The sequence below is a fragment of the Ursus maritimus genome, unplaced genomic scaffold (genome assembly GCF_017311325.1).
Source record: "Ursus maritimus isolate PB19 unplaced genomic scaffold, ASM1731132v1 scaffold_5, whole genome shotgun sequence".
Taxonomy (NCBI): domain Eukaryota; kingdom Metazoa; phylum Chordata; class Mammalia; order Carnivora; family Ursidae; genus Ursus; species Ursus maritimus.
Window position 1 is genome coordinate 19,235,808 of NW_024426663.1, and position 22,102 is coordinate 19,257,909.

The 22,102-nt window shown below is 36.1% G+C and overlaps 1 long non-coding RNA gene across 1 annotated transcript in view; it reads left to right on the plus strand.

Moving 5' to 3' along the window:
- The first annotated feature begins 10,816 nt into the window (after window positions 1-10,816).
- LOC103672160 overlaps window positions 10,817-22,102 on the plus strand; it is a 294,440-nt gene continuing 283,154 nt past the window's right edge. The window contains exons 1-2 of the long non-coding RNA XR_571084.2: window positions 10,817-11,502; window positions 15,811-15,922. This is a non-coding gene — a long non-coding RNA (uncharacterized LOC103672160). The remainder of the gene's footprint in view (window positions 11,503-15,810; window positions 15,923-22,102) is intronic.

Genomic DNA, 22,102 nt, shown 5'->3' on the forward strand with positions numbered 1-22,102 from the left:
AATTGAAAAGCCAATAAAATAGCTAGTAGAGGTGACTTTAAGAAAAGAGTGAATTTGCTTTAACAGAGGAAAGTGGAGATGGGTATTAGTCTTATCGTTACAGTCACATTTCATGCAATGGCATTTCATGATGTAAGAAAGTATTTGTTTTTTGCTAAACTTGCCTAGTTTATTGCTGTTTTGGTGTCCTGGTAAGCTTTGATAGTTTGGGATTTGTCAGCTAAGATCTTTTCCTTTGTTACAAGCCAACAAAGCCTACTATCTAAAGAACCTATGTGCCTGTTATGGAAGACTTTCAAATTTAGTTGATGTGCCCATGTTAATGGCCTTACATTAGCAAACACCATAAGTAGATTATCCAGTTGAGTGGCAAATGGCCTCAACCTCATAAGCCATCTTTCTGATGCTAGTCCTTGGAAGTAAATTTTCTTGGGGATTTACTAGTGATGTGTTCTTGAAAAAGAGTATTTACAGTGTTCTGAACACCATGGTGAATAAGGCAAAATAACTTTTTAAATCACTTTTAAATAAATAAATTTACATAAGTAATACATAAAGATCTTATATAAAGTAAAGGCCCACATTTTTTTTAAACCCCTATCCTCTTGCCACCCCTCTCTGAATAATATCAATGTCAGATTTCAGACAGGAGGAATACAATTAGATGTTTTAATAGTATAGTATGAGGAATAGGCTAATCTGATAATGGAGAACAAAAAATTTAGAAAGGGAACACTGAGATAGTTAACTATAGGAAGTAAGTACCACACCTAGAGCTGAGGGAACAGAACAGGGACTTGGGGACATTTGAGGAGAGGGTACTGCTAGCTAGTATTGGTGGGGAATGATAAGAAGCTGGAGACTGGAACCAAGTGCTGCAGGTGGAATGAAGAACTTTTGCACTGGGGAAGTTGACAGTAACGATAAGCAAACAGGAAATAGCTGGATTCCTCTTCTGCCTTTCTGTTTCACTCTTCTATTCCTCCCGTTAGTGGAGCCTAACAAAAATTCAGCTAGCAAAGGAGAAATGTAGTTTACACAGTTCTAACCCCCATATTATGCAGCTGAGTATAGACTAGTGGTTAGGAGCTATGGGAAAAAAGATAGCTTAATAACCAGCATGGTTGGCCATATATTATATCATTGGAACAGGTTATTAGAAAGTGTAGGAGGTTGGAGGAGAATATTTTTGATGTTGGGACAACATGTGTTCAGAACTGTCCTAGGCAAAGTAGGAGATATGATTACCTGGTCTCAGAATAGTTAACCGTTGTTATTTTAGAGATTATTTCTACCTGTTTTCCTTTGCACTTAGATGAAAGTATAGAAATAAAGATTTTTTTTCACATGAATATTGTATGTATTCTGTGTAGGTAAGTTTTATAAAGGAAATGTCTTTTTAAAAATTTAGTAACATTAAGTGCTGCTGTGTTCCAGGCGCACACATAGGTATATACATAATATTATAAATTTTAATCTTAATAACCTTCTGGGGTGGATACTGTTGGATTGACTTTTTTCTGCACACAAGAAAACCAAAAGCTTAGAGGGTTTAGGTTACTTGTTGCAGGTAACAGGTATTGGAATTGGAATTTGATCCTGACCTTTCTGACTCCAGAGCCTACTCACAACCACTAGATTACACTGTTTCCTTTACGGTGATTTTTATAGACTATCTCAAGGTGTAAAGGATCAGACCTTTAAAAGTTAGGATCTGGAATTCAGAAGCTCAGCAGCAAAAGCACTGATTAAATATTTATGCTTAATCTCGTGTGGGATTCATGTGTTATTCCATGTGAGTGAGTTTTGGTGCCAGGCCTCTGGAAGCTAATATCTTAGATAGTCTATAGTTAACAGGGGGCAACACATTGAAAAACAAGATGTTCGGGGAAGAAATATATTAAATGAAAATACAACATCAAGCAAATACTTACTGAGAAAGTACATGTTGAGTAGTGAGTACTCAAAAGCTTGTTATTTTGAGAGTAAAATTTAGGAAAACAGTTTTTTCCAATTTATCCTTGTGGAGAAGTTTGGTTTTTTTTGTTTTTTTTGTTTTTGTTTTGTTTTTTTTTTTTTTGTAGGGGGGGTTGCTTGAAGAGGAGAAAACTCTTAAATTAGTAGGAAATGGAAGCAAGCTTGGGTTTAGGAGTATGGTTGGTAAGAGGATGTGTGGGAGGGACTTTGAGGCATTAAGCTGGAGAGGAGGAGGGTTTATTGCTGGACCTGATACTATAAAGCAAAGCTCTTCTAGGTCTTTGTGGAAGTGCATTGGTCAGAGAAGGGGTCAGTAAATGTTATTTTAATAGTAGAATGATGAAATGGTCAGGATTTGGGTTGCAATCAGGAATTCTTGGAATGAAATATGGCAGTCATCTGGATCACAGCTTAGTTAAGTCTTGGAGATCTTGGTTAATTAAGCAGCCTAGGTTCACCTATATCCAGTTGAAATAGGTAATTTGTTTACATTTGATAGTCATCTGTTGTCCTGTAGTTAAAGCATTCATTGAAAGCTTCATCCAAGACTGAAATATGGAGCTAGTTAAGTTTATATATATGAAGTTTATAAAACTAGTGAAACCGAATCTTTGGTTTATCTGAGATAATATATTTATGTTAGACTTAACCTCTGTGAGGTGTACTCTAAATATTAAGTGAATTATTAATAATATGTAATTGCCTACAAAAATCCAAATTATCCTTTTCTTCAGAACTCTGGAAACCTGGATGTCTTGTGCTAATCTGAGAATATGTAAGATATTTTTTCATTATATGATAATTTTAGGAAGATTACTGACATTTTATAAAATCAAAGATCAGCAGGGTTACTTCCATTTTATACTTAATTAAAAATATTTTAAAGTGGGTTTTTATTCTGTAATAAAAGAAATAAGGATACTTAATGGAATCCCTGGAGTCCGACATTTCTACTTTTAATATGCTTGTAACATTTGTCCAACACACCACTGTGTTCTCTGAAAAGAGCGATCATTTTCACTGTATGGCATTACGATAGATTGTATATCCCCAAGGTCTTCCAAAAGGTCCATGTAAGCCTGACAGCTAGGAAACGTGTACTATTGTAGAACATAAATTTTGGCGACTTACTGATGCAGGCCTACCCCTGATGGATGGCTCTTTAGAGTAAAAATCACTCAACATACTCAGCTAAATGCTATGTGATAAAAATATTTCCAAATCATATTCCCTATCATTGAGGGCCTCCTTAAATTTAACAGCAGGTTAAAGATTTGGGGTTGGCCTACTGAGGAGCAAGCTTTCATTAGAAAATATTCATTTGCTTGTCTTGAAAGTTCATGCATTTAAAGTCCCTGCCAAGCAGGTAGACTTAACCATACTTTAAGCAAGATCTACATTTTCCTTTTTCCTTTTCCATTATAATTAAATCTGAAATTGCTGGCTCCAAACTAAACTTTCCAGGGGACCTTTTCTATACCAGTCTTGCTGAGAGATAATTCTTGTTAATCTAAGTCCTAAGGGATGGTGGGACATTATTCAACATTGGCAATAAAAACAAAATAACTCCCTCAAAGGAAAAAAAGCAAGATTTGGGTTCTAAAATTTTTCTTTATGAAAAAAAACTTCAAATCTAATTGGTTGGTTTCACTGCTATCACAAAGATTAAAAGATAAAAACTAGGAAAGAAAGAAAGAAAATTTAATATCCTATTTATTTTATTTACTTCATTTGGTTTTGGGAAAAAATAGATTATACTTGTGAAAATGTTTTTTGAATTGCAAAATTAAAATATAAATTGTTATAATCAGGCTTGTCCTATAGTTGGAATTATTGGTCTGTGGTCCCAAGTGATCTATAGTTCTTCAATCTTATCCTGGAAATTCTGGGATCTGCAAGTCCTCTCAGGGACTCTGGGGTATACCCAGACCCAAGTAGCTAGGATATGCTTGGGAGTAAATTCTTAACCCACATGAGTTTCTGAAGTATTCATAAGCAGATAAGCAAGCCAAGTGTTAAGTCTATTTGAAGGAAATATATGCTTAGAGAACCTGGGTTATTTCAAAGTAGAGAATTAGATAAATCATATACTGTTAACATTTGCTCAAAATAATACTTAACCATTTCCATTTAGTCAAAATAAGCTTAAAAATCATAATTTATATTTCTACTAAGTTATTACGGTCAAAAGATTTTTTAAAAATTATCTTAAAACTAATCTTGACTTTTATCAGCTATTAGGTTCTTCACTTCTAAAAAGTTAATTCATGTGAAAAAGAGACAGAAAAGGCAAGTCTTTTTGAAAGGAATTCTTTGTTTCTATTTTATTTAAAATTTGTATCCTGTATTCTTCCAAAGAAATATCTATAGCAAACTTCTTTAGACAGATATAATAAGATGATTAAGTTAGAATCTGTAGATCCTAAACCAGATGGAAGGAAGAAGAGACAAATTAGAGTTAACTTCAGTTATTTGGGGTTGATTTGAACCCTGAAATTAACTGTGGCTAACAGCAGAGAACTTGGACAAGACTTAGTTTCCATTACAAATTGCTGCCTTTTTACCACTTTTGCTCTCCCCTTCTTCCCTTGTCTCCCTGGGATTAGAGAAGTGCTGAGTTAACTGAGAAGTATCTCTCATTGAATTGGGGGTCAAAACCTATGGCAACCCATCCTCATTCTTCAGCCCCCCTGCCCCAACTCCCAGCACCATAGGGAAGGGGAAATGCTAGTCCCTTGCTATGCCTTAGTGTTGTTAATCTAGTTAAACTATTCCTACATAATCAAGAAACTTGTCCTAGGAATCCAGCCTAAGGTTAAAGATGAGTGAGGGCTGAAAGATAAAAGAGCTTGACTTAGAATACGATTTATGGCATTGATGTAGAAGTTTCTAAAGTGCCAATTCACACACTCATTATTTGCCTAATGACATACTCCATATTCTGTTTTCTAAAGAAAACTTAGAAACATGAAATTAAAAGAAACTAGAATTGCTATATTGTGTGACCTTGTATCTTAAAACGTGGCTTAGGATTCTAGTGAATTAAGCATCGGATACACTACATCAATAGCTGCTTAGTGGTTCCTAGCCTCAAGGAAGCCAGAAATATAGGGGGGCTGTGGGAGAACTGGGAAGGAGTCGGAATGTTGAGTGGCAGGGAGACACTGATGGCAAAGGACTGCTGAGTAGTTATTGGTTTGTGTATTCAAGTGATTTATAGATTTACAATCTGAACTTGGATGTTCTGGGATATCCAGGACCTCTAGAATGTGGGGAACCTCTAGAACTAAAGAAAGACAGTATCCTCTAGATTTCAGTTTTTGCCCTGGTACTGACTCTGCTTGACCTCAGTTTTCAAAAGGGCACAGAAAGGAATCTGAGTTCCATACTGTTCTAAGATGATTGTGGGTGGCATCTACTAATGGAATTGAATAGAAACACTTGGTTCTAGTTTCATTTCAAGACCTGTTTCATTCCTGTGCCTGATTGTGCTTTTGAGCCTAAGGTCCCATTTGCCTTGTATGCATAAATAGATACAGACCAATAAGAGGAATCATTAACTAGATTTGTATAATCTATGAGTCTAATTTTTTTAAAAATTTATTTATTGGGGCGCCTGGGTGGCACAGCGGTTAAGCGTCTGCCTTCGGCTCAGGGCGTGATCCCGGTGTTATGGGATCGAGCCCCACATCAGGCTCCTCTGCTATGAGCCTGCTTCTTCCTCTCCCACTCCCCGCTTGTGTTCCCTCTCTCACTGGCTGTCTCTATCTCTGTCAAATAAATAAATAAAATCTTTAAAAAAAAAAGATTTATTTATTCATTTTAGAGAGAGAGTACAAGTGGTGGGGAGAGGGAGAGAATCCCAAGCGGACTCCCCACTGAGGGCGAGCCCCCACACTGGCTCGGTTTCATGACCCTGAGATCAAGACCTGAGCGGAAACGGACTCAGATGCTTAACCAGCTGAGCCACCCAGGCACTCCTCCATGAATCTAATTTTTTAAAGCATTATTGTGTTGCATGTTCAGTTTTGTTAATCTATTAACTAAATCTTTGTTTTGAGGGTGTTATCTTTTGGGGGAAGGATTTTGATTCTGGTAATTATGAATGTATTAAGAACAGATTTACATGGAGAACAGATAACAGTCAAACCGGAGGCCCTCTAACCTCCATCTTTAATCAGCCAATTCTTCTCTTAAATCTTTCCCTATGCATTTTTTTCAAGGAGGAATGTACTTAATCTGTTCGAATTAAGAATTTGGAGAGAAAAATAGGACAAGATATATGTTCAACCTCCACCAGGGGGACCTATTGCTGCAACTAAAAAATTAAATCTGAGGAAGAACATGCATTTCACATGCCAGTTACATGACAGTAATTTCAATTTTTTTAAAGTATATAAACAGTTGAAAAAATGCTATTATAGTCCACAAAATGGTATTTCACGTTATAATTTTATTTTTACATTACATATTAAAATTAAAATATAAAAATAGAGATATAAGGCATGTTTTTTTGTTAACCTTTTTTAGTAGACTGACTATAAAAAAACACTCCATCTTAGTATTTCCAAATGAGCTAAGAGATTAAGAAATGATGTAAGATACGAATGAACAGCATAAATCAGAATGAGAAAAATTCAGAAATGAGGTACTAGAATTCAAGAAAGAATTAGAAAAAAAAGTAGCCTGAGTATAAAATGAAAATATAAACTCAGTCATTATCTGAGATACATTTATTTAAAATATCTATACGATAACCTACATAAAGGCAGAACAAATCTTTTTTACAAAACACATTTCTGAATTTTACCAATTCAGTTTATTTTATTCCCTGTTCTGGCTTTTGTCTGGGACTTAAAGGCTTACAATTTTTATGAAATATTTTCATTCATATAATGTATGAATACCATAAGATTCATAATCACAAAATGGGTAAGTTTTATAGTCACAAAATTGGGAAATCCATATTTTTGCTTCACTTCTAGGAGTGAGGACATATTTTGTGCTTTCAGATTATACATGTTTTCTTAGCGTCCGTTACTATCCTATTTATTCATACCAGTATTTCTTAATACCCCTTAATATTTTTTGTGGTTTAAGTAATTCCATTTCTATATTTTGGCTCTTTTTACCTGACTCATATTACTACCTTCTTTTTTATTTTACTGATTAGAAGTAATCTACAGTAATGGTTTTCAGTGATGAGTAGAGTTTACAAATTCTGTGGGGCAGATAATACTATACCCATTTTTCAGATCAGGAAATTGAGGCTGAGAGTGATTACATTACTTGAGTAATGTCTCATACTCTGCCTTCTGATTCTCAGCCCCAGTATTCTTTCCACAATACCATAGCTGATTTTAATAATCCCAGATATGGACTAACCATTGTTCCAAGCATATTTCTTCAACCTAGACTAGTGAGCTCATAATTTGAGTTAGTGTGCCTTCTAATCAGACATGTTTTTCTTAAGAGAAATACCTTGCTCTAGATAGCCCTTTGGATAATTTCCATTGTCCTTAGTAAATATCAACACAAGGTATTTTAGATATAGTAAGAGAATTTTTTAAATAGATACTGTAATACTACACTTTGCTCCACAATGTAGTTATGATGCCTTTGAATTTCTGCTTATACACACACACACACACACACACACACACACACACACACACACATTTTTCTTCCCAAAGAAAAGTTTTAACTCTACATTAATAAGAATGGAATGCAGTTTAAGCTTATGAACTGGAAGTGTGTCCTAGACATATGAAAAGTTTTACTTGTACTGAGAAATACATGATAAAGTGCACTGAATAGAATTTCATCTATTCAGTTATTTTTGTAATAAACTGTTACATGCTGGGATTTGGGGTTAAACCAGACATTTCTCTACTGTTGGGATTAAATATTGGTACAACCACCACAGAGGGCAATTGATAACATCTGTCAACACTATAAAAGCTAGACAGCACTTGGCTCAACAACATGTTCTTTGAACTTTAGCCTATGGATATACTTGTACACATACAAAATTATGTTTAAGATTATTCATAGGTTTATTATACCAAAAATTGGAAGCAAATGTCCCTTGATAGGAGGTTGATTAAATAGAATACTATACAGCTGTCAAAAAGAATGAGAAGGCTCTATACTGATATGCAAAGAGCTTCAAGCAACATTAAATGAAAACTGCAAGCTACAGAATAGTCTTAAGTTACCTTGTGTAAAAAGGGAAGAATAAGAATATATTCATTATTCCTTGTACATACATAAACTCTTGAAAGGTACACAAGGGATTAATAAAAGTGATTACCTGCTTGGGATTGAAGGCAAAAGAGGCAACTGGATAGCTGAGGAACAGGTAGAAGAGACACATTTTCTTTAGAATGATGAGAATATTTTACCTATTCTTAAAATGTATGTGAGAAAGAGAATATATAAGCCAAAGATTAAGTAGACAAACTTTTGCTCCCTAAAATGACAATAAAGGGATATATATATATTTTTTTAAAGACATAACACTTGCAAGGACAAACAATGGAAGAGGAGGAAACAACAAATTTTGGCAAGCTGAAAAGCAGGTGAATGAATGGTACTGATTCAGCAGACCTACAAAGCCAAATTCTTTGCTGACAGTGGGAAAAGCTGAGAAGCTTTCGCATTGCAGATTCTCCAAAATGTTCAGGAATTGACTTTACCAGGTATCTCTGGAAATGAGATTGAAGGTGGGGCTAAAAATAGGAGGATTGGTTGGCAGCCTCTTTAAGAAGCAGTTAAATCCCCAATTGCACAGCCAGACAAATTCTCTTCCCCAGTCTTCAGGTTTAGCCTCTGGAGTAGGGGGAACAACCCAACAAAAAACTAAGCAAAACACCCCACAAAACTCTCTGGATTGAGAGAAGGGGAGGAAGGGGGCAGTAACTTGCTGAAAAGAAAGTGATTAATTGAGCATTTGCCTACTGAATACCAAGACCCTCTCCCTTGCCTCTTTTCCCACTTCGTGCCCAGATTAACAGTCCAGTCTAAGCTGAAGATGCTTCATTATGAAATCTGACCAGTCAAGAGAAAAGACGTCTGGGGAACCCAATGAAATGACCAGCCAAAACACCCTATAGTAAATCTCACAGTTGACAAGTGCTAGCATTAACTAAGAGCTTTTAAACAACTTTTTAGTACCTCCAATTTTAAATATGAAAAACCAAGTTTACTAAGGAATTGAGGAGAGTTTTAACAGTGGAAGGTGAATTCACTATAGTGAATGCTGTGTTGCGTTGCTCAACTCTGCCCTTCAAGAACTGAGGCAGTCTTTCCTCCAGCTCCTGTTGATGTTGACTTGAGGGCTGTATAGTGTCACTTTACTCCAGGCTTACATCTCTTCCCCAGAGCAGACCATATCCAGTCTGGTTGAGATATGGGATTTGCATCGTGGGCACAAAGATATGTTTCCTTTGCCTCATTTAGGAGTACCTCTGAAGGCCCATCCCATCTCCAGAGCTCTCTATGGGATTGGCTGTTGAAAGTGCATCACAATTCAGTTTTTAATTGCTTAAATGTATTGCTCTTGAAGGCACTCCCCAATTAACCCATCTGCCCGTAAATCTCAGTCTCAGGAAACCCTGCTCACAACAGAATCCAAAACAAATAAATAGAAAAAGGTGGGAAGAAAAGGAGTAATAACTTCAGGTAGATAAGAGAAGATACTAAATCCATGAGATAAAAAATGCAAGACACCCTAGAAGAAACCTTGAAAGAACATAAAAGAGCCACTGGGAATTAAAGAAAATATATGATGGCAGACGTGAAAAAAATTGAATACATAACTTGGAAGATAAAGTTGAGAAAATCTCAGAAAGTAGAAGACAAAGACAAAGGGGGAAAAAGATATTTTGAAGGTCGTTCTAATTATCTGGCATCTGAATAAAAGAAGTTTCAGAACAGAGAAATGGGTGTCATGGGGAGGATAAAGGGAAAGCAGTCATCAGTAAAATAATCCAATAATATTTCTCAGAATTTAAGAATTCATTTCCAGGTTGAGTGCTTGGCCCAATCATGTATATTAGGGCACCTCAGCAAAATTTCAAAATACTGAGGGACAAAAAGAAGATTCTGTAAGCTTCTAGAGAGAATAGATAAGACACATAAAAAGTATTGTAGGTCAGAATGACTCCTTAAACACTGGAAGCTTGAAGACTATAGATCAGTAGGATCAAAATGGTGAAGAAAAATGACTTTCTAGCTAATACTTTATACCTAGCTAAACTATTAATGAAGTGTGAGGTAGAATAAAAACATTTGCAGACCTACAAGTCCTCAAAATATTTACCCCTCTGCTTGTCTTTTCTGGAAACTCCTGGCAAATATACTTCCCTAAAAGGAGGGAGTATAATAAGAAACTAAAAGATACGATATCCATGAAATAGCCACACAGAAGCAAAGCAGAATCTCTATGATGTGGGCTAAGAGCAATACCAAGATCCTGTGCTCTTAGGCATAGAGAGTGACCAGTTCAGACTGGAGCAAGTCAGAAGGGTTCTGGCAGAAATTATTCAAGAAGATGAAATTACTAGAATACCTAATATGACTAAAAAATTGAGAAGAGATTTAACAATTTTCAGAGAATTTGGGGTTAAATAAGCAAAAGTAAATGCAAGACCATTATTAACTCCAGTGAAATGAAAATCGATGCAAGAAAAAAGTAATAATAATGTTCTTTATTGCTTGACTCCAAAACACATATCATAAAAGGTGGACATTGAATATTGATCTAACAAAAATTTATGAAATAATATTAGGAGGATGGAGGAAGTGTGTGTTGTATACATGTGTGTATATGCTCATGCATGCGTATTTGTTGGAGTTAGAGAAACGTTCATCTTCTATAGATAGAACTGGTAATGTAAGCATGGAGCATACTTTAGTATTAAGAGCATGAACGGAGTCCAGACTACCTAGGTTTGAATTGTAGCTCTGCTACTTTCCAGTAGTATGATCTTGGGCAAATTACTTCTCTGTGAATCGGTGCTTATATGTAAGAGGGAGATAATAATAATAATACATATCACACAAGATTACTGTGAGGATAATATAAATGTGAGCTTAGAAAATCACCATACTGTTATATAGTAACTACATATAAATATTTTCAATTTATGTTATCTATTGTAGACTGAACTGTGTCCCCCACAAATTCGTATGTTGAAGCCCTAACCCTCCAGTACCTTACAGTGTGACAGTATGTGAAGATTCATGCACATGCCTTGAAAGAGGTAATTATGTTAAAAGGAGACACTTAGGGTGCGCCCCAATCTAATCTGACTGGTGTCTTTATGAGAAGAAGAGATTAAGACATACAACGAGAGACACAAGGTATGCATAGGCGCAGGAAAAAGACCATGCATGGACACAGTATTTCCTTCTCACAGGTGGCACACAGAGAAGATGGACATCTGCAAGCCAAGAAGAAATGTTTTAGGAGAAACCAGACCTGCTGACACTTTGATTTTGGGTCTTCTAGCCTCTAGAATGGTGAGAAAATAAATGTATTACTCGAGCCACCCAGGCTATGATTCTTTGTTAGAGCAGTCTTAGCAAACAAATACATTATCATATCATTGAAAGATTGGATTGAATACCATAAGATTCAATTTGAAGAGCTGAGAGTGCCTTTGGGAAGCAGGATATGACAGTGGGGAAGAGAGATTGCTTTGTTGTTTTTTTTTAAGTGAAAACTTTGTAGAACTCATCAACTCCTTAAACTATGTATATTTATAACTTTGATAAAAGTACAAACAAAAAAATGGAGGGCAGTGTCTGAAAAAATCAGAGTTACCTCTTGCCTTTTTTCATCTGAGTGATTAAGAACTCTGGAGTTCTCTTTCAAGCACTGTGGCCATCTGGGGTTCTATCAAAGATGCCATCAAATGGGGATTAATGGCACTTTGGGCACTCTTTATTAATGCCGGCTAAATTTAGTCTAGCCTCAGTACTGTCCAACTAGCTAATTAGGACTCATTGCTCCTGGGTAGGAACCTGACTTCACCAATAACTCTTTTGTAGCTGAGCCCCCTCAGAGACACTGTGAAGTTCTCACAGCACTTGATAAGAGATGTTATATATCAGTTATGGGGATAATTTTTTTAATATTGTATTTCCATATAGTTTCCTTTATCTGGCCTCTGTTTTCTCTCCCTGTGGCCCTTCTGACAGGGAAGATATAATCAGCTAGTAATAGAAAGCCAACTAGAAATGTTTGATCATAAGGAAATATTTTCACATATAAAAAGAAATCTTGAGATGCTTGGTTAATACATGGGAAGTCCAGTTAATGGCTTGGTGACATTTTTAAGGACCCGGGTTTCCTATCCTTATTCTGGGCTGCAAGTTGTAGCATGCTGGCTACTCTCTTCGTAGGTGCAAGATAACTGACTGCACCAGTTCCAGACCTCATGTCCTCAGAAAAATTATCCAACGGCTGCACAGGAAATGACATCCGTACTCATATCCCTCTCTAAGAAAGGAACCTTTTGCCAGAAGCTCCAGCACAGCTGGACATCTCGATGACCCTAATTGCATAGCATGTCATTCTTAAACTAAGTAGCCAGAGTAATGGAATTACCAGGGTTCCCTTAGTCCAAATAATACTCTGAAGATGGAGAGATGCTCAGGCTTCCCTGAAACACACCTCTGACCCATACTTGAATAAAGTCAGGATCATTTTAGCAAGGAATAAGAGAGGAAAAGGGCAAGCGTCATGAAGTAGGGAAGAAGATATATATATATGTTTTAGCAACAGTTCTGGTATGATAGGAAGGGGAAGTAGAAAATTCTCTCACTGGGAAGAGGAGAGAGAGAAAGGAAGGTGGTAGATCAGAGATGACTGTTCTGCCCTCCCTACCTGGAGGTTTAAATTTAGGGAGGGATATTGTGGACAGAAATTAAGGGTGATAGAAACACCTGAGTCCTGGTGAAGGGACCCTTAGTCCTGGCTTCTCAAGACAGCCTGGAAACTTCTAAGTTTTTTAGGGAATCCTGAAACTGGGATGAAGCCATAGCCAATGGGTGACTGTGTAAGAGATTAGATGGCTGAAAAATGGGGCTAGGTAAAGGGTCTGATATTGTGTACAAATTCCATATAATCTGAAGTTTTTGCAGAAGGTGGATTTTATGCCTGGAGACTTTGGTCGAGGCCAGGGTCTTTCTGGACTGCATCCAAAAGAATGGACAAAACCTGAAGCACAACAGGGGCACTCCCCTCAGCTACAGCATGAGAATATGAAAGCTTCACTCTGCCCTTACTCTTCCCAGGAAGGTGAAAGCGGAAGGAGGGGAATGAAAGAAGGTGAAAAACAATCCTGACAGGGACTTTGAACTTTTCATTGACTGAATATTCACAGCTCACGATGCAGATAGATGGAATTATATTTAAGTGGCAAGTTGCTCTTGGCCAAAGGAATATGGCTCCAGAATAAGAGATCAGTTATGGTGAAGAATTATCATTTTTCCTCACCTCAAAATATATGAATTTTGGCTTTGTTATATTTTACATTTTTCAGGATTATCTTCCTTTTTTCACCTTTTGGGGAAACATTGTGAGAAAGGGGAAAATAAAACAAAAATTATAAAGATGGAGATGTATAAGATCCTCTTGAGAAAGGGCTAATGCTACATTTACATGAACATTAGTTAGGATTATACAAAAATGATGTAAAATTATTTAGCTGAACACTTTAAGAAGTTAATATGGTTAATCAAATATTTTTAGTGTAAGTAAACCAAATATGATTTGGGCTTTTTAAAAAAATGCATGCATTAAAATGTTTTTTTATTATGTAAAGATAAACATGATTCAGTACAGAAACAAGCAACCAGGTCACTTATATTTATTTTGTTTGCATTATGTTTTCTTTTTACTACATATGTTTAACCAGGTGGAAAACAACAGAAAATTTTCGTTTTTAAAAACAAATATAACCTGGTCAGGAACCAAATTTACATTCTAATTACATTATAATAAATCAGGAATGTTTATGGTCCCATCTAGCACCCAGTTAAAACTCAACACATGTATAACAATAACAAGAAAATTTGTTGGCCAAAATGTTGTAATAGCTACTCAAAATACATGAATAAATTTTAATACTCAGAAAAGAAATAACAGACATACAGAATGTATTTGAGGCACATGTATCATTTGAACAAGTGCCAGAGTTATGTAGCTGAAGATTAAAGTGTGATTTAGAGATATATTCCACGCCGTATGCACGTGCATCGCCTCCATTAGCATTAATAGAATTTACATGCACACAGAGGAGAGAACTGGAATTTGTTGAAAGGCAAAGGAGGAATGATTTTTAACTCTGCCTGTAATTCTAGAGGCATGGGACTATATTATTAAAAGCTCTGTGAAAGGCCTTAATTTAGGAACTGAGATATAGAAGCTCGATATCAACCTACTACATGTATACTTCGTTTGTATTATTAGAGAAAAGTGAGCCAGGCAGGCTAAAGAATTTGTCAAAGACTGTTCTGGGATCACAGTACTGTGTGGGAAACAATATATGCATTTTGGATGTGGAATAATTTGAGGAATATGAACAATTTCTAATCTGAGACAGAATGTAATTGATGTTATTGTAGCCATTAGCAGGTGTGCGTGTGTGCATGCACACACACACACACACACACAACACACACACCAGTTACTTATATTACTTATATTCACCTATATGCACCTGTTCCCTACCCAGACTTTAGGAAGATTTAAATACTTTCAACCTATTGAGTATATATATTTTTTCTTGCTGCAAGAGTATCAGAAAATTGTTGAATCCTAAGGTTCCAGGGAAATTTGGAGGGAAAAGTAAATTTGTATCCTCCCGTGTACTACTTACCTGGAAATGACTCTCATTAAATATACCCATTCCTTTACTAAGTATTAGGAAGAAATAAATTAGCTAAATAATTAATCAGACCAAGATGCTGACAAGTGATAGACTTAACTTTCTGTGGGAATAATTGTATGTGAAAGTGCAGTTTATTTTGGAAAGCCCCTTGGCAATATATTCATTCATTCATTTGGCACATTCTTGGTGAATGTCTACTATGTACCAGTCACTTTTCTGGCTCTGCTGACCCAGAGGCAAGTAAGATAAAATTCCTGAGCTCATGGACTTTACAAGTGAGCGATATGCATTAAGGACTCTAAAAAAAATGTCTGTACTTTTTGGTTGTTAATATATCTGTATTAATCCAATCTGATAAATACTTAGAAATTTGCACAAAGATTGATGCATATGTATTCCCATTGCCTCATTATTAAATGCTTAGATACTTTTGCATATGTTTTGAAATTCTCTACAATAAGAAAAGAATATATCTAGTAAAAAAGAGTACTTTCAATTGTCTTGATTTTTTTCTGCCCTTTTTGAAATTTCTGAGCATACATTACTTTTTTAATTATAAATGTCTTTTAAGGCCCTTTTAGTGTAAACATACAAAATTGATGAACTTTGGGGGCAGAAGATATTTGTAAAAAGCAACTCCTCACTATTCCCTTGCTTACACACATTGTCTTCCCCTGACTTTTGAAAGATTGCTACTGCCCGTGCCAGAATCCTGTAGTGGATTTTTCTGTATCATAAGAAACTAGCTCAGAACTGTTTGAGATGCCGGGTATGAGTAGAAATATTTGGGCCAAAATTGAGCTTTAAATGAGAAGAAACATTGGAAGGAGCCTGGGTGTTTTCCTACTTCTTACTAAGAAATGTGAATTGTCAGGTGCTCAAATACAAAATATGTCATGAAGTATTCACAAGTATTCCATTCTTCTTCCAGGCAATGGAAGGATTGAAAGTCTCACCTCCTGTGAAGTTAGGTGGACTATGTCACGTGTTTTGGCTAATGAAATGTGAGCAGAAGTGCTATGTGTCAACCAGAGTTGGGAATGGTAAGAGCCTGTCTGCACTCTCTGGGGTTCCCTTGCTATGATGGTCATGAAGCTCTGTGTCAAGATGGAGCACCTACAGCTTGGGTTTCCTAGTGACTTAGCAATAGGATTGAAACGTCCTGTGCTCCTCTTTTAATATTTAGTATGGACAGAGTTAAAGGGTTGTGTTAAGTTACCACATTGTAGAAGTTGTTTATTATTAGTCCAGTCCCATTGAACTAATAAAAAGGTAAACAAAAATTATGATATTTTGGTATCTTAACAACACAGATTTCCATCCACAGATCACTCATTAAATAGTTTGTCTTTCAAATGAATCATTTATTTGTTTTTTTTTTTTTTTTTTTTTTTTTTAAAGATTTTATTTATTTATGTGACAGAGAGACAGCCAGCGAGAGAGGGAACACAGCAGGGGGAGTGGGAGAGGAAGAAGCAGGCTCATAGCGGAGGAGCCCGATATGGGACTCGATCCCGGTACGCCGGGATCACGCCCTGAGCCGAAGGCAGACGCTTTAACGACTGCGCTACCCAGGCGCCCCTATTTGTTTTTTTTTTTAACCCAAATGGTTATCATACACTAATGAGTCAGGAAGAGTTGAAATCTCAGACATCAAGTCATTTATACTTTCAGTATCTACCCCTTCTGGGGGAGAGAATGTCTCTAGGTTTTAACTTTAGCTTTCTCAGTGGGTCATGTCAGTCACAGGCAGTTCATAAGATGGTGGGAGTTGTTTTTGCATGGCTGTAAAATAATAATAATAATAATAATAATATATAGATAGATAGATAGATAGATATAGATATAGATATAGATATAGATATAGATATAGATATAGATATAGATATAGATATAGATATAGATATAGATATAGATATAGATATAGATATAGATATAGATATAGATATAGATATAGATATAGATATAGATATAGATATAGATATAGATATAGATATAGATATCTATCTATCTATCTCTCTCTATATATATATATCTCCACCCCTCACCTCCATTCCTGACATAGAGCTCTTGAAACCCTTGTAAATAGGGGTGCTGGGAGACTCTTTTGTCCGAATATTTATCTTTGACTGCAGTTTCTGACACAGAGCTCTTAAGACCTTTGTAATCTCCAGAGCAATAGGAATGTCCAACACAGAGCTCCTAAATTCCTTGGAATTTCCTGGGCGATAGGAATGTCTTGTTCTAACGAGTTGACTCTAGGTAGGCCCCTGGGTGGGACTGGTCACCAAAAAGATCAAGTCATGATTAAAAGTTTGAGACTTTTAGTATCACCCTTCATTCTCTGGAGAGAGGAGAGAGGCTGGAAACAGTTACTATTCCGTCATACCTATGTAACGAAACCTCTATAAAAACCCCCATAGGACAGGGTTCAAGGTGGTATGTCTTCATGGAGACTGAATTTCCTGTGCTCGGGACCTTCCCAGATCTTATCCTATGTATCTCTTTATCTGACTGTTCATCTGTATCCTTTTATCATATCCTTTGTTATATTATAAACTGGTAGACCTCTCTGTTTCTCTGAGTTCTGTCAGCTATTCTAACAAATGATTGAATCTGAGGAGGGGGTCACGGGAACCTTTACTTTGTAGCTAAGTTAGAAGTTGTGGGCAGCCTGGAAACCTACTACTTACAGTTGGCATCTAAAATTGGGGGCGGTATTGTAGGATTGACCCCTTAACCTGCGGGGTCTGCACTAATTTTAGTTAGTGTCAGAATTGAATTGAATTGTAGGACACGCAGCTGGTGTCACAGAAAACTGCTTAGTGTGAGAAAAAAAAAAGACGCTCCCCACATCTGGTGTCAGAAGTATTGTGAGTGTGGTAGCAGTGTCAGAGTAAAGGAGAAACACAGAGAAGAGAGTTTTTCCTTACAAAAGGCCCATTACCTATAATCAAATCTTCCCATAGAGGGTCAGAGAGCAGTGTGTGGGTTCTTTTGTGGCTCAGCCACAAAAGCCATCTACAAAAATAAGACCATTGCTTTAGATGTGGGTAAAGGATCTTTGAAACCTTGACCTTGGAGAATGGAGAATGCTTAGTATTTTTGTTTACTTATTTTTATTTATGTTAAACTAGAAGTTTCTAAGTATGATTCTGTGACTCATAGTTTACCTACTACTTTGTAACCATACTTATATGTCAAGTAAATTGTGACAAACTGAAGGGACTTTTGTTTGTTAACTCTGCAAAGTATCTATTATAAACAAATGGGATGCTTTTATGCAATAGATAGTTATGAAGCACCTAAGATCATACACACTTTCCTTGGTGTGTATATTTTATTGGTTTTCTCTGCAAATTGATTTTGATTTTTTTTTCATTCAAATAGTCACCCCAAATTTCCCAAATTTATATGGACTCAGTTTTTATCACCAGCAGAGACAGATTAGAATGGTTTAATCCTAAATACAACTTCCTGGAAAGAGAATCTGATTGGATAAGCTTTAGTGTAGTATCCAAATCTGGCCCAATTAATTGTGGCCTACGGCAACTGGTTACTGAGTAACACATTGATTTCATGATTCATCTCTGGATGGGGTAGAATATTTGCTCTCAGAGACAGAGGCTGACAACCCAGAATGTGTAGGCTGCAAATATAAGTTGAAACACAGTACAGTTGGAAATCATTGCTCTAGTGTATTACTAGTACAATTAAATTAGTTGTATACCCTCAAAGGATTTAACTATCACAACCATTTTATAAAATTGTTCCTTTAAGCTATTATAGCTGTTAAAATATTTCTATATGGTTTTTATTTAAATTAATAATATAAGAGAAAACGTGATTTGGGGCATGTCATTTTAACAACCAAGTTGTACTTTATAATAAAAAAATTACTGTATACAATCATAATATCAGTGAATATATAATAACATATGGAGATGAGAATGAGTTTTGAGTAAAGTTTATAGAAAGTATATGAAATAGTGATTTGAATGATTTAATTATACTAGAAGAGGTATTTTATAAATCGAACAATATGTTTCAAATTCCAAACTCAAGGAAGTAAAGAAATTGTTAAAGATTTACATTAGGGCAGTGTTTTCTAAAGTATTAGCTTTATAAGCTGCTCCTCCAGAAGGTTCTATGCTGTATAAGAGAACTGCTACTACATTCCCCTCTTGAAAACTAACATTTCATATTAGTGTATCAGAAGCTCTGATATGTCCTGTCAGAGTGAAAGTTGCTTAACTTTGTAACCCAAAATTATTTGAGTTTTTTTTTCTTTTAGCTGAATAAAAATGCTTCAGAATTAGTGTTATGAACTCAGCAAGTTGTCTTACTTCGAGGGTTTCATATCACTCACTACCTATTAGTTTTTATATACTCCTAAAGTCAATTGAAGTTACTATATTCTAATAATACATGTTTTAGAAAAGACTGGTAAGAACAAATGTCAGGCAAATGTTGGCATTTGGTAGGTTCCTCTCCTCTTTTGATATTCAAACAGCCCCTAATAGGGACCATATCACTAGGGGGGCATGTTGTTGATGATTGATAATTGATGGATTATCAGTTTGTGTTAGACAACTCCACAAACCACCTAAATGAGCATATGTTGTGAAGTTAGGCTTAGTCATTTTAATCTATACTTTTATACTGCAAGCATCTCATCTCCATGGATACCATAACAAACAGATGTTCTTAGCTGAAGTCACTTCGAAAGAGTTCAAGTGATGATAAATGGAAAAGAAAAAAAGACAAGACTTCACTTTACTCTTTACCAAGCAAGGTACATATTTAGTCATTCATATATTTATCCAAATAATATTTATTGAACATTTACAATGTGCTGGGCACAATGTAGAGATAGGCAGTCCTGCCCTTTCAGAATGGACTTTTCATTTTTTTTCAGATTTTATTTATTCATTTGACAGAGAGAGAGAGAGAGAGCACATGAGAGCACAAGCAGGGGGAGCAGCAGAGGGAGAGGGAGAAGCAGCCTCTCCGCTGAGCATGGAGCCAGATGCGGGGCTTGACCCCAGGACCCTGGGATCATGATCCGAGCCAAAGATAGACGCTTAACTGACTGAGCCACTGAGACACCCCAAAATTGTCATTTTGTCATGAGAAAGAGGCTTGTCTACAATCTGATGCTAAATATTACACTATATTCCAAGAATAAATACAGATTTCGTGGGAGGTAGGCATTGGAGTTGGTATTAAGGAGGTTTGGGGTTAACTCTTAGCCAATTACTGAAGGCTTAGCATAATGGTTCTCAAACTTCAGTGTGAGTGTGCATTAGAGAGGGCTTGTTAAAATACAAACTGCTGTCCTTCAACCCCAGAGTTCCTAATTCAATAAGTCTAGTGTGGAACCTGAGAATTTGCATTTCTAACAAGTATGCAGGAAATGCTGATGCTGCTGGTCTTGGGACCACACTTTGATAATCACTAACATAGGGAGTGTATTAGTTAACTATTGCTACTATAACAAATTATCCCAAACTTAGATGATTTAAACCAATAAGTATTTACTATCTTACCTAGTTTCTGTGGGCCCAGGAAATTGGGAGTGCCTTAGCTGGATGGTTTTGTCTTGAAGTCTCTCATGGGGTTTTAGTTAAGACATTGGTTAGAGCTGCAGTCATCTGAAGGCTTGGCTGGGACTGGAAGATCCACTTCCTAGGTGGCTCACACACATAACTATTGGCAGGAGGCCCCAATTCCTCACTGACTGTTGGCAGAAGGATTCAATTCCTTATCACAGCTAAGCCTTCCTTACCTCTTCATAGGGCTGCTTGACTATCCTCATGTCATGACAGCAGGCTAAACCCCTACCCCCCCACACCCCGAGCAAGTGATCCAAGATCAAGAACAGGAGGAAGCTGCAAAGACTTTTATGAAAGTCATACATGGTTACTTCAACCACATTAAAAGTGAGTCACTAAGTCCAGGCCCACTTAAGGGGAGGGGAATTAGCATCTACCTTTTGGAAGAAGGAGTATCAAGAAATTTGTGGATGTATTTTAAAACCAGTAAGAGATTATACTCTAGTACTTCACTAATAATTAATTGTTACTTAATTATTAGTAAATTAATCAGTTACTCACTCTTCCAGGATGATAATATGATAGAAGTAGAAATGCTGAGTGGTGGGAATTCAATAACCAGAACTGAGATTACCATACTTCTACTTTCTGTGATTTCAAAATATTTTGAAAATGATAGTTTAACAATATTACCCATATTTTGAATATTACTCATATTTTGAATATTCCTATTTTGTTAAAATAAAATGAGTAGGATTGTGTATCTAAGGATGGATGAACCTATATAGCTCTAAGTGTAAGTTTGAACCAGTAAAGGTTAAGAACATGAGGTCTGGCATTTGAGGCCTGGCTCAATCCCTTATTAGCTGTGTCATCTTAGGAAAGTTATTTAGCCTCTCTAGAATTCAGTCAGCTTCCTCGTCTGTAAAATGGATTTAATAATAGTACCTACTTTATAGAATTGTTTTGAAGATTAAAATGAGACACTAAATGTTAAAGAGCTAAGAAAGTACTTGGATATTTTTGTTTCATTATTTATGGATATATACATATACATTAAAAATAGAACAATTCAGAAGGGATTAAAATGAAAAATATAAGTTTAATTTAGAGCATAGCAGACTTCACTGACTATTTGGAGAGGTTAAAAATTTATATCTCAGTCAGACAGCTTTAAATTGTATTAAGCTCTGCTCTGTTTAAATGAAAAAAAAAAAAAAAACCAATTCGGCGATTTCTTGTAACTTGCACTCTAGCCCTTGCTATATGGTTTCCCTTTCTCCTTCTCCATTCTTCCTCCCCGCTTAAGGAACACCCTGTTCCCCAAATTTGTTGCATTTTAATGCAGAGAAATGTACTCCTCCCTTTCTTTTTTTTTCCTTCCGACCTGAATTTCTCCATTCAAAAGGGTCTGCATGATATTTTCCTATACAAGTATCATTCTTTCTCCCTCTAAGAAGAATTCTAGTGCCAGTTATTTGATATATATTTTTATTTCCGCCATTATAGATTAATTCTTAAAATATCTATTAGCAACCATGGCTACTGATTATGCACTTTATTGTAACCATGAATAAGCTGAGCCTGTGATCTACTCAAATAGAAAGGTGGGAAGTAGTAGGTCTGGTGCATACCGTGTGTAATGCTTGCATATATTCTTGATAGGTT